The sequence below is a fragment of the Choloepus didactylus genome, chromosome X (genome assembly GCF_015220235.1).
Source record: "Choloepus didactylus isolate mChoDid1 chromosome X, mChoDid1.pri, whole genome shotgun sequence".
NCBI lineage: Eukaryota > Metazoa > Chordata > Mammalia > Pilosa > Megalonychidae > Choloepus > Choloepus didactylus.
The window spans coordinates 23318334-23318997 of record NC_051334.1 but is presented as its reverse complement, the minus strand read 5'-3'; positions in this window follow the sequence as shown (position 1 = coordinate 23318997).

Genomic DNA, 664 nt, shown 5'->3' with positions numbered 1-664 from the left:
CGTCATTGTGTCTATTTCGGACTTCAATCAGTACTTGTAGAAAGCTGTGGGGAAGGAAACAAAAAATTGTCAGTTTTTCTATTTCATGAGCTAATGGGCCAATGCGCAGATTTCCCAGCTCCATCCCAGGCTATTTACCTGCTGGCCTTTTTATGGGTAGAGACATCATTATCATTACATGCTATAAGAAAGTACTCACAAGAAACTAAAGTGCAACTGAAGTTTTTGCTTAAAATTTTCTTTCTATAGAAACTCTTCTTTCAGAGATACAAAAAGTAAAAAGTTCTAGTAAAGAAAAAATACTCAAGTATCTTCTTAGGAATCCACTGACTTTTTGTATAAGTGATTGCATGTAATGCAGACTCTATAAATGTTGGTTGAATAAATAATTGTAGAACATAACAAAATTTCTTCTGACAACAAAGGGATAATCCACAAAAATCTCCAAATTTATTAAGAATGTTAACTAAGTATAAAAAAACAAGTCAATGGACCCAAATAAAAAGGTGAGTATGTGTGTATAAAAAAGTGAGGATATTGATAAAGTAACATTTCAAGTCAGTAGAGAAATAATCATCAAATTAATCAGGACAGCTGGCTAACAAAGTAAGTCACATCCTAATTGCAAACCTTAAGCCAAAAAAAATGGATTAAAATGTAAACG